This window comes from Monodelphis domestica, chromosome 6 (assembly GCF_027887165.1).
Source record: "Monodelphis domestica isolate mMonDom1 chromosome 6, mMonDom1.pri, whole genome shotgun sequence".
In the NCBI taxonomy this organism is placed as follows: Eukaryota; Metazoa; Chordata; class Mammalia; order Didelphimorphia; family Didelphidae; genus Monodelphis; species Monodelphis domestica.
The window spans coordinates 200,357,087-200,369,350 of record NC_077232.1 but is presented as its reverse complement, the minus strand read 5'-3'; the positions used below and the strand labels follow the sequence as shown (position 1 = coordinate 200,369,350).

General features: G+C 33.9%; 1 protein-coding gene across 4 annotated transcripts in view; it reads left to right on the top strand.

Annotated features, from left to right (window-relative positions):
* The first annotated feature begins 7,537 nt into the window (after nucleotides 1-7,537).
* FSTL5 (follistatin like 5) overlaps nucleotides 7,538-12,264 on the top strand; it is a 980,329-nt gene continuing 975,602 nt past the window's right edge. Inside the window, exon 1 of one of the 4 annotated variants that reach the window (XM_056802833.1) lies at nucleotides 7,538-8,803. The gene's annotated coding sequence lies outside the window, so the exon portion shown is untranslated. The remainder of the gene's footprint in view (nucleotides 8,804-12,264) is intronic. The other 3 variants (XM_056802834.1, XM_056802836.1, XM_056802835.1) reach the window with 3 other exon arrangements.

Here is a 12,264-nt window from a genome sequence, read left to right as displayed (position 1 = left end):
AGTTCAGAAGAGAGGAAAATTAGTTCTGTTTTTACTGTGTTGATTTGGAAATGTTTGTGAGACACCAAATTTAGGGTCCAAGAGGCACTCAAGTATCACTGGAGGTGACATGAGCCTGGAGCTCAGGAGAGGTGTTAGCAGTAGATCACTAGATCTGACCTCTATAAGTAAAAAAAATGTATAATTAAATATTTCAAATAATCTCTAGTTGTACTGTGATATCTAAAATAACTGTCTTGCCAAAAATCCAGCAGGGTAGAATAGTAGACAAGGATTAAGGGAAGTTGGTTGTCCTTTTGGCTTCATCACATGTTTTGTGACTAGTTTTTAATGTCCTTTTGGGTGAAATGTTGCAGTTGAATCAACATCCCTTCTGATGCTAAATTCTAAAATAAATCTAATAGAAATCTCCCATCTACCTTTACCAAACAAAGCACTTTATTATCATTTTAAAAGTTCGTAGTAGATATCTAAAGTTGTTCCAGAGCATCTAAGCAATATAGAAGTCAAAGCAGTATATCTAAGCTTCCTCCAAGACTAAAGTAATTAAATGCTCTGTTACACAGCAGACCCAGAAATTTTAAACATTTTAAATGTAATATTTTTTGGCTTGAACCTGTAATTTTAATAGTATAAAGAATTTCCAGTATAAGAAATTCCTCCTCATATGCTGATGAATAACTTGCAGGTTTTTTTTTTAGAGTGTTGACAGGAGCAGTGAAGAGTTTAATGACTTGCCCATGGTCAACATAAGCTATTCAAATGTTAATAGTTTAAAGCTACACTAAAAATTTTGGAACACTGTATGTATGCTAAAAGTAGACCTAATCCAAGCCTTCTTCACATTAAAGCTCTATTTAAAATGGAAAATTATCTTTCTATTGATGAATATATTTTTCACAAAAGAAAGAAAGAAAAGGAAGAAGGGATAATGTAAAATAGCTTGTTAAGGACACTGTAATGCATTGCATATTTGACAAAATACTGACAAATGATTTCCAAATTTAAAAGCCAGAATAATTTGGGACGTGAAATTCTGCTCCAGCAATTCTTTATGCCTAACAACTTCTTGCTAAATGAGGATACCTTCTTTATAAAACCTGCCCATACTAGAATAAAGTTCAAGTAATCAGGATACTTTTCATATTGCAGGATGAAAGAAATTCATTGAACTTGAGCACAACTGTATGTTGTGATGAGTATGCAATCTATTGCATAATTAAACTAATTAAAGGAAGCTTGATTCATTTTTCCCAAGAGCTTATTACTCTTCTCCACTTTATTGTAATATACAAACCTAGAAATAAGGAAAATGACCTAAGAATTAGAGTGTGCTCTGAAGCTTTGCTTTTAAAAATAAGTATTTTCTTAATTAGCCACTAACATTCTCATAATTGATTCAAGAAGAAAAATTGACAAATCATACAATTATCTTTAAAGTATTTATGGTATTAATGTGCCACAAATATGTTAAAAATAATTATAATTTTAAAAGAGCTAGTGAAATTATATGCCCCAGCTGGAATTCAAAATATATATTTAGAAAGAGATAACAAAACAGGAACACGATTAACAGATAAATGTCCCCACATCTATATATACACATTTTTATACACATACACAGCAGAACTGCAAAAAAAAAATGCTGTGTGTAGACGTTAATTATCTCACTTAAAAAGGCTTAAGTGGACATTGGAATTTCAGATTAAAGAGATTTTCCCTGAGCCTCTTAGTTGCTATTTTGGGCAATCTTCAAAATGGAAATTAACCAATTCCAAACCCATTAGCAGAGCTTCCATACATACAAGTAAAGGTTTATGTTTTGTTAGGATTTCCAATTAATATGCATTTAAATATATATGTATATATATATGTATATTCATTAAAACATTTCATTTATTATTTTACTCAAACGGATCTGTGATTTCCCAGGAATACCCTCCAATAATTCCTATCTCAACCCATTGAGATCTGATGATCTTGTACAGCTCTTGTCTTTGTTCTCCCAAAAGTTTACCACAGGCTGGGGAGCACTCAATGTGTTATAAGCATTCCTCACGTTCTTCCAGCATCAAGAGGATATAGCTGCATTCAATTCGTATCCCTTGCTCTTGTCAGATGGTCAGCCCATCTTCTTTGCCTGACATAAATTTCTTGATGATGACCTTTTGAATTTGTGTTTCAGCTACCTCATATATAAAATGCCTCCTAAACTTCTTCTGTGGTGCTTATTTTTAGTTCTCTGGAAACAGTTCCAGGATGACTGCCACATAGCAACCCTGTTCCGTACTCATTAGTATTGAAAAGATGCTTTCATTATTCCAGAGTTTAAAGATAAGAGAAAAGAACCTACCTGTACAACAACATATAAAGTAGCTTTTTTTTTTGTGGTGGTAAAAACAACCACCACAAAACAAACTGAAAGGATGTCCATTAATTGGGAAATGGCTGAACATGTTGTGATATATACTTGTAATGCAATGCTATTGTGCCATAAAAAATGACAAGCAGACTGATCAGAAAAAGACCTGGAAAGACTTATAAGAATTGAAACAAAGTGAATTGATCAGAACCAGGAGAAAGTTCTACCTAGTAACTACAATAATGTGTGATGATTAATTGTGAATAACAACTATTATCAACAAACTAAGGATCCAGGACAAGTCAATGGAACTTATGATGAAAAAGGATATCTACCGCCAGAGAAGGAAACAGAGTCAGAATGGATATTGAAGATTATAATTTTTCAATTTATTTCCTCCATGTATTTTTCTCTAGTATGAGCAACATGTGTTTTCTTTCTTAACATGATGAATATATAAATATGTTTTATATGATTATATATGTACAACCTGTGTGATATTACCTTCCTTCTAAGAGGGGGGGAGTAGTAGGAGGGGATGAGAGAACATTGATTGCAAAATGTCAGAAAACTATTAGAAATTGTATCAATGTGTAAAAAAAAGAAAAGGAAAAAGGTAATTTACTGATAGCAGTGCAATTTGTTTTCCTCTCCTTTTTAAAATGTAATATTCACTTACTCTCTGTCTGGACCTTCTCTGCCAAATATGCATTCTATTGACATAGAGTGTATAGATATTGATGTAGATATTGAAAATGTATGCTTATGCTATCAAATTATTGTTACCCCTTAGGGAATATTATGAAGAGAGTGATTTAGTTGATTTGCTGCCTCTTTAACCTTGTCTCCATCCTAGCAGAACTTTTCTGATTTTGGATCATACCAACTCATTCTACTCCTGCTTCAGAAGTGTATCCAGGGACCTCTCTTTCTATCTTCTTTGCCATTTGTCATTAACTAAAGCTGATAATAGAAATGAAGGTGTTGTATGTACTTGGCATATTTTATTTGAAAAATAATAATTGTGAAAAGTTTAACAGTAAAAATTGTTAAATATAACTAATGTATTTATCTCCTTTGATGCTGGTAACCATGAGCTAGACTTTTCATCAGAAAGGAAACTGGGTCCAAAAAATGAGTGACTTGCCCAAGAACACACAACTAGTAAGTTTTGAAGTCCAGTGGTGTTTCTTTAAAACAATAGGAAACGGTTAATGACCAAAAACCTTTTAAATGCCCAAGAAAATTGTTCTTTAATGAAGTTGAGTAGATAGATGGGGTTGAGGGAGATATTTTGCATAGCTTTATTTTCTTTAAATAGCACCTTCATATGAAAATGAATATTTAAATCTAAGCTATTAATATAATATCTCCACAAAATTCTGCTCCAAAGTCTATTCATAGTGAAGAGGTCATCCTGTATTCTCAAAATTATTCTGGTAAAGCACAAGCTCCTGCACATTCAACTAAATTGGAAATGTTTCAAGTGTAGATGGACCTGCAACCAACAAACAGCCTGTATGGGGAACATCAATTCCTTTTCTTTCCCCTGCCTCACAGTTGCCACAGATAATGAATGATTTGGTTACAGAAAAGAGTCAGCAAACTGACTTAAATCTTGTCCACCATGTAAAAATATTTTTTTAACAAAACTATGAGCTATAATCTGCTGACCTCTAATTTAAGGCAATGATTACTATTGGTATTGCCCCACTAATGACTTCATGGATCTTTTGAAGTAATGAAATATATATTTATGCTGCATGGAATAAGAGCAGGTGTCTATTAAAAGGGTAAGTGGCCTGGTTTTAGTCTTCATATTTTAAATGTCAGAAAATGTTCAAATTTAATTTATTTGGATGTTCAAACAGAATCCAATAGCAGCTGTCTCAATGACTGCTAAGTCCAAAATCATATAATTACTGATGTGAACTGAGTCAGTATTTGATCACCAGAAGTAATTTAAATAGAATTCCACATGAGTATCTCACTTATTATATATATTGCCAAAAATCACACTGCAGTATCGTGCTTAGGCCACTCACCTCAAACCAAAAACCCAGATTTCCAGTCCTACATCTGACATATTCTGGGTGTGTTTTAAGTAGCACTCTAAGTTTCAGAGAAGGTATTGATCTATGTTGTTAGAGAGTTTCTTCACCCAGTAGGTGCCTTTACCAATAAAATTAAAAGTCATATTTGAATTCTTCCTCTATATGTTTCAATAGATTGTTTTACTTGTTTAAAGCCTCTGTGATCCACCTAAATTATAGATGAAAAGATCAACATATATCTAAATCAACCCTGTGTCTTGGGTAAAGAAGTCTCCTTAAAATGTTTCTTAAATTAAACAATTCAAGTTTTAGGATATGCTTGCTGGAAAGAATAGATTAGAATAGAATACAATTTTAGGGAATAAATATTAGGGACCAGCTATGCCACATTGCTCATTATATGAATGAAGAATATAAAATACAAAGAAGCTTTAGGATTTAATTAGTCAGTTGGTTAGGAAGTGGTAGAGCCTGGACTAAAACCAAATTTTACTCAATTCTTATCTAGTTCTAATTCTATAGGGCTGCATTACCTCAGTTTAACATTGCCTAAAGAGAGAATCTGAGAGCTAGTTTTATCACAGTGTCAAGTCTAGAGATAGATTTATATATAGGTGGAGTAAAAGATACAACAGGAAGTTCAAGTCTCATGTCAAAGATCTGTCATTAACTGGACCTTAGAAAGTTGCTGTCAAAATGAATGCTTAGTAATTTAAAATAGAAATATAGACAAGGAACAAGTCTCTTTCCATTAAAATTTACTGGCTTGTTAATAAATCAACTGTCAGGTGCCTTGGAAACAAAGAAAAAATATTGGAGGATGTTGGGCAAAAGATACAAATTATGAGAGTTCTTTTGGAGGGATTTGAAGAGAATGGATATTGTGTTAAATGGGAGAGATCATTCCAAAAAAGATATTTTTCATTCCTAGCCAGCAAGCGTAGGGGTTGGGATCAGAACAATGAGTAGCATCAATACTTTGAATGAAAGAAGAAAGGAGTTATATACCACTTTGCTATTTGCTATCAGGAGCATTTCCTAGTGGATCTAATTTATGCTACACAGATATCTGGGATCTTGGGAAGCATATTTCCCCAAATGCACCACCCTTAGCACCTTATTGCTCCACTGCATTGGCAAATGGACCCTGAGAAAAATCTAAATAATTATTTTCTCTCTTTTCTCTTGATTTTTATTTTGCCCCAACCTCGAATACAAAGACATGAATAAGTACTTTAATTATTTTGGCAGGTCACAGTAAATTTATCTTGTCTTGCTAGGTCTAGCCAGATGCTCCTTTCCAGTCAACTAAAGAAATTGTCATATACTTTCCTAAATTGGACATAGCCAGCAAGGTAGTATGAAAAATATAAAGTACAAAGACATCATATAATTTAATCAGTCAGATGGTTAGAAATTGAGAGTTAGGACTAAAACCAAGTTTCCCCCTCACTCCTTGTCCTGTTCTCACCCCAAAGAACCACATTATCTCAGTTTAATATTGCTTAAAGAATAACTATCATTGAAAAGCTGGCCTCAGAGCCAGGAAAAACCTGGTTCAATTTCCACCTGTAACCCATGTCAGCTTAGTGTAGTTGAGTGTCTGCTTGAAGTAGTGTCAGGAAGACCTCAGCTTGAATCATACCTCACACATGTATAATTGTGTAAGTTTGGCCAATAAGTCTCACTTTCCTCATATAGAAAATAAGCATATATTAGACACAACCAGAAAAAAATGAAATGACATAAACTATGTACAGTACTTTATAAACTGTAAAGTGTCAAACAATATTCCTTTATAATGAAAATAGTTAACAATTGTTCCAGTACCTGTACTAGGTATTTTATAATTATTATCTCATTTGATTCTCACAACCATTCTGGGAAGTGATATTATTATCTCCATTTTACTGATGGAGAAACTGAGGTAAACAGAGATTAAGTGACTTGCCCAGGGACATACAGTTGATAATTATTTGAGGCTATATTTGAATTTAGTTCTCCCTAATTCCAAGCCTGGCACTATACCACTTAGTTGTTGTTATATTACCTGTTATAACTGTAACAGTCACTGTGTTTATGCAAGTTGCTTTAACCTCTCAGTGTTTGCATGATGATCTAAAATTTTGATATCCTTATTAGTTATAAATCTGTGATCCGATGATTCCATTTTTGAAGCAATTTCTAAAATCAATGAAATAAAATCCATTCTCTATCCTAGTCCCTATATGTAACATGGCTATAAATGGACATACTAATAAACTTACATGTTTGTTGTAAAATTCCTTAAAGTTGTTTGCAGAAGAATCACTTTTCATGTTATATTTGCTTTGGGAAGTTTCTACTACCATATTCTGATGTGAATATCAATAATCATAGAATGATAGAAATTATACCTGGGAGGAAAATTGGAAGTGATTTAATTTTAGAGATGAGTAAGCCAAGGTTCAAAAACATGAAATGACTTGTGTTTGGAGAGACAGGAGTAATGGATAGAGCTGTGGCATTGGAGTTAGAAAAAAATGAATTTAAAACCTGCTTCAGATACTTGCTAACCACAATCATGTAATTTAACCTTAAATAAATTTGTTTGGCCCCCTGTAAAATAGTTTAAATATCATCACCTCTCACAAGGGTTATTGTGAAAGTCAAATAATATCATATATGAATAGCACTTAAATCCTAAAGTATTATATAAATGCCAAGTATTAAAATCACTTAACTTCACAATAATAACTGCTTTTCAGAAAAATTTGGAAGTGGTTCTTTAAGGTGGATAATGGTCCTGTCCATCACAGGACTTATTTACAAGGTCAAAGTGATCTATAAAATTTGTGTGTTTCCTGATGTAGTCTTCTCATTACTCAGGTCTTGGACAAAGAAAATATTATCTACATAGATTGTTTCGTAGTCCATTTCATTTAGATTATAAAGTGCTTTCTCTTGCTTCATTTTTCAAGAAAGCAATTGACATATTATTCCTAATAAATAGCATATAACCTTCAGGTCTTCAGAGTTGGAAGCTTAATCATTTTGTGAGTTTATTGGAAACAAAACATTTGTGTTTGTTTCTTTTTGTTGGTTTCACATTGTTCTAATTTTTTTACATGAAATATGTAAACTCCATTAAAGACTATTTTGATATTTTCATCTCAGAGATTATAGTGATCATAAGGTTAAGAAGGGAAAATCTTTCAGGATATCAGATAAAATCTAGGGTCCTAGGTAAAAGACAAAAATATCACAATTCAAAGGGGAAGGGGGGAGAGCAGCACTTTTCTTTTAGCAATAGCTTCATGCCTATAAGCGATTATATTTCCCATATATTGTTAAACTCGAGGATTTTTTTTCCCTCGAAACCCTTAAACCACTTTCTATCCAAGAGGCAGAGTTCTGCAGCAGTGAAACTCTTAAACAGAGCTATGAGCCAGAGGGAAGGAACAGGGAGGGAGAAGGAAATACTTCCTTTTCCAGGATGTTGTTCTAAAAGAAAAAGAAAAGAAAAAAAGGGGGAAAGGAAACCGAGACTAGGGGTGCAGAGTACAGAACAAGACAAAGAGCAGGGATGTGATTGGAACTGGCCCCCTCTAGTTCCCTCCTTTTTGATGCAAACATTGAAGCTCATTGAGCTGGTGCTATGCACGCAGAGATCATCTGGGTGCAAAGAAGCAGCAGCCTTCGTGGCAGCAATGGCTCCTGCACAGAACACATTACACTTGACCAGGGCTGAATGCTAGTGGGACATAAGAGTCCGGCGGGGATCCACACCCACCTTATGCCTGGAGATTGCTACTGCGGCTGCCACCCGCAGCTGTTGACCTAAAGTGCACCCCAGTCAACTCCGAGGCACCCACCTCTTGGGGGCTGGTATGCAAATTATATACGTCAGATGGAGGAGGCGTGACACTTTGGGGTTGAGTGGCAGCGGCTCTAGGACAGATGGGAGGGGGGAGAACCAGCTTGGTTCAGTGACTGAGACAAACTGGAGGTGAGAGGAGCTGGTGCTGTCCACGGAGCTGCTGGTGCTGAACCACTGGACGCACCACCTCCCTGGTGCCCCTGAGCCCCAGAGGCAACGCCCTCCCACCACCCCTTGCACCTTGTGGACCCTATTTCTATAGCACACCCCGATCAACTTGATAAGAGAGAAAATTGTATCGGACCTGGGAGACCTCTCAGTTCATCACCTGGACGCCAGTTCAGGCGCTTCATTGGGAATTTCTATAGTTTTCGACCAAACTGCTGTAATCTCTTTTTTTTTTCCCTCCTCAGCAGATACGGTCCGTTGCTTTTTTTTTTCTTTTTAATTGTGTTTTATATATGCACGACCATTAGGTGCGACAACAACAACAATTTCCTTGAGGACTTTTATTACTGTTAATATCAGGTAAGCAGAACAATTTTAATGCGAATTACTATATTAAGTGGGGAGGACAGTCAGAACATACGCTTCAGAATTAAAAAAAACTGTAAAGTTGTGAACTATAAGTCTTAGTCTTGGATGATTGCAGAGGGAACATTTGGGGAGGACAGTATATAGGAATCATCATTATTATCTGCAGCAGCATTATTATTTTTGCTGTTATAAGAGGGTCTATTGACGTTAACCAAACAATGAAAGCTGAGAAGTTCAAGGTTTGGGGCATTTGTAAAGTTAGTATCATTATGCTTCCTCTTGTTGTTTATATGAAAATATTTGTCGAACACCACTTACACCATAGTACATGAGGCAGGCACTGCCTTAGGTAAGCAGTAGGGAAAACGTTAGCAGAAGGCATTAAATAAATCAACCAACAAGTTGTTCTAAAGAAATGTCATCTTAAAATGTTATTTATTTTCAGTGGGCAAGTTTCTGTCTAATAAATATTAGCTCTGGGATCCATAACACCAATTTGGAAAGTGCAAGTGAGCACTTGAAAGGTTTTAAAGCTAAGAACTGGGGGGCAATATCCGCTACAGACTAGAATGGGTTCTTTTGGGTATGTTGCAATATAGTAGATCCAAATAAAAACTTGAGAAACTTAACCTCTTCAGAGCTCCCTACTCCAAGGTCAGTGTGTGTTTGAGAGTTGGGGGTTGTTTGCTCTGCTATTGACTGGTGAATGTCAGGCCTTCCCCCTGGCTAGTAGGAAATGTAAATGGGGAGTTCTGATTTAATAATACTGTATTAGGTTGTATTATAGTCACTGCTGCTGCTGGTAATTGAATGGAACTAGGAAGCGTGGGCTGAAAAAAATGTCTCGCTATTTCAGCAGTGTTTAACCTTTTGCATGCTCAATACAGAGCTTATCTCCACTTAGGGGATTTGCTATGGAAAATGTGTTCCTTTTGTAACTTGGCAATGTGTTCTGAGTATATATAGAGGGGATTTCTATGAGGAAAAACACTGAAAAGGCAGTTTCATCTAATAGCAAGAGCTGTCTAAGGACAGAATTAAACTAGAGCCCTATTTCTTATTACTATACATGGTTTTATATGGAAGAGAAGATGGGTTTGTCTCAAGAATAGAACTCATATCTACCCATTACCTATCTAGAATTCAGTTACATCAGATTAATTACAAATGATGACTGGAAATAAAATGGGGGGAAGGAACTATAACAAGTCTATGTGACTAAAATTCTGTTTTTTGGTCTTCAGATAACATTTATTTTTCATGTGTGAAGTGCATAACTGTTGATGCCTGTTTAGCTCTTTTTCATGCTTCCTTTTCTCAGCATTTCAGAAACATTTGAGCTTAAAGTTAAATTCTGGTGAATTTATGAGGTATCTTTGAAGCCTGTATTATAATTGTATTATTGTTTGTTTAAAATTAAACCTTTGAGTAATTTTAAAAATCCTGATTATTTTTCTTTTGTTAACTGTACAGACAATCATTCCTGCTGAAGTTAAGATTTTTACTTAAGTTGGATATATTGATTCATGAGCTATTATATTGATTTTAGGTTTATGTATAAAATATGCATACATTTCCATAAAGTTTTCAATAAAATATTAACATATTTAACTGATTATAATTAAACTATGCAAACTGCTATATATTAAAGCATTTTTGCTATTTTATGAGTTAATCACAGACAAGAAAAAAAAATACCATTGGCTCCTTGGAGCAGGAAGTTTATGTTGAAAGTTAAAGGAAATGTCCTTTACCTTTATACATTTAGATTTAAAAAAAAAACAACTCATTTTTAAACTTAGAAATGTCCAGACTGAAGCAGATTCTACTAAACTATGAAATAAATCAGTTGGAAAATTCCTTGTCCTTATTTGGGACTTTAAACCACTTAGCAATGATAATTTTTACACCAAATTTGTGATAAATGGTTATGGGGGGGTAATTTTGTATAAATTATCCAATAAAAGAACTGAAATTAAAGAATTCATTTAGTTTATTTGAATGGAAGAACCTTAGTCTCAGGCCTTTTAATCTTTTTATGTAAGCAGATATATTGGCCTATCTGTAGCAAAAGTTCAGAATTGTCCCGGCATGTTGCTGATGGTATGCTAAAATCAAAATTTCTACTAGAGTTAATGGAATGGGATGAAAATATATTCACAAATTTAACATTTCCAAACCTAGTTTTTCCTACATTTTTGTATTAACTATTTAGTGAACTTTGTTGTTTTATCATCAAATTCACAAAGCTAGAGATGAAGCTTGGTTCACATTCCTAAACTCATAACTTTAAAAGGGGAAATGACATCACTGATAGAAAATGTAAAATGTCCAAATTCTTGGATTCCAAATTCCATTAAAATATTATGGCATATCATTGTTTTTTGTTGCAGTTGGTAGGATGAATGATAGACTACATTAATTATACATAGATTTCCTTCTCATAAATGTGTATCCTTTGCAATTATTAGCTATTAATATAAAATTCCAACAATTTAAAAACTTATCACAGAATATTTTCTATTTCCTACTAGACCAAAGGATCCATGAGGGCAGGAGTCATAGCTTGTTTAAGTTAGGTATCTTCCCAGGCTCTTAACAGTGTTCCACATTGTAGCTTCTTAATAAACACATGTTAAATTAGTCTTGTTGAAATGATATCTTAAAATGATTTGTTTAATTATTAATTCAATACAAATTTGGAGAATATTTCTATTTAAATGAATTTTCTACTTTCCAAAATTATTCTGATATGTTCTAATATTTTGGTCAGTTTTAAGTACTGATTCTAATGAGACACTAGCAAATTAAATATGAAGCTAAATTTTTCTGTCTAGATTATTTTATTTAACTATATGATGGTCATGCATATGTTTTATGAATATTTGAAAGTTCATAACATACATTGAGCTTATTATTGTAAGATATATAGAAATTCTTGGCATTTGTATCTTTTCATGTTGATTTAGTTTTGCTCTATTTTTAAAAATGATTTCATTTTCATAATATGATTCAGTAAAAAAGAGAGTTGGATTTGACATCACAGAACCTCAGTTCAAATCTCACCTAATTTACTGCCTATGTGATTTGGGGCAAATCATTATGTCTCTTTGTGCCAGCTGTTTTCCAATCTTCAAAATGAGTGGTTTGGCCTTTGTAACATCTAACTGTCCTTTTATCTCATGCTCTAAAAGCAATGTTCAGGGCTCATTGTAGCATCTCCCAGGGTTGTGACAAGGAAAGACCTTTCAAAATCCTGAAGTGCTACATGAGTGAGTTTTTATCAACTATTTTGATTGTTAAGTGTGAAGTAAATTGAAATAGTTTAACTAAAATATTTTTATGACTTTGGATGATTTATCCTTAGCACATTGTTCAATAGCTTACATAGTTCTGTTTCTTGATCATTGTTCTCCTGTAATCCTATTTAAAAAGCACTGATAAGATAATTT